Below are 774 nucleotides of genomic sequence, written 5' to 3' on the forward strand. Positions count from 1 at the left end.
AATCTTATTTCAAATACAAATCATTATTTCTAACCTTGTCAATGTCTTGACTCTATTTTCTATTCATTTTTCAACGTATGGTGGTGAATAAGTGTGACTTTTCAGGAAAACACAAATTTGTTTGGGTGACCCCAAACTTTTGAACGGTAGTGTATTTCTTATACATACATTGTTTAAATTTGCGTATGTCTTTCTACCCCTTTTCTGTCATTACATTTGCTTTTTGTTCATGCTCCCGGTGGTTGTCACCTTTATTCCACTCTGTCTTCTCATGAGTGTAGTCTTTGTTCACTTTACAATACAAGAAAATAAATAAATAAAAAGAGACAGTAGTAAAAAGTCATTCTTTTCCTGCTTTGTGTGTCAACTATCATGGTTGCTAGGCAACAGAGAGTACAGCGGTGAAAGCCGGGGAAGGCTGGATCTGTTTGAATTCACAGCCAAAACTCTTCAGGTCTCCTTATTTTCATGGACTTCGAAGGATCCAGTCTAGATAGATCGGGTCCATGGAGGATGCAGCCTTTAAAGCAGAGATCATGGATTAGAGGAACGCGGTCCGGATCCCGAATCACCTGCTGGCTAATCCAGACCCAACCTGATTTAAAACATTTATAAATTACTGAATGTTGTTGAACTACAGTGTCCAACTTCACTTGCTCCGCTTCTCCTGTTAATACAGTAAAGCAATCCAGAGCGTCCGGCTCCAGGCTGCACATGATCCATTAGCCAATGAGCTGTCAGTCTGGGTTGCTGCTGCTGCTACTTTTAGACACA

This window comes from Cyprinodon variegatus, unplaced genomic scaffold (genome assembly GCF_000732505.1).
Source record: "Cyprinodon variegatus isolate N-32 unplaced genomic scaffold, C_variegatus-1.0 Scaffold1020, whole genome shotgun sequence".
Classification (NCBI taxonomy): domain Eukaryota; kingdom Metazoa; phylum Chordata; class Actinopteri; order Cyprinodontiformes; family Cyprinodontidae; genus Cyprinodon; species Cyprinodon variegatus.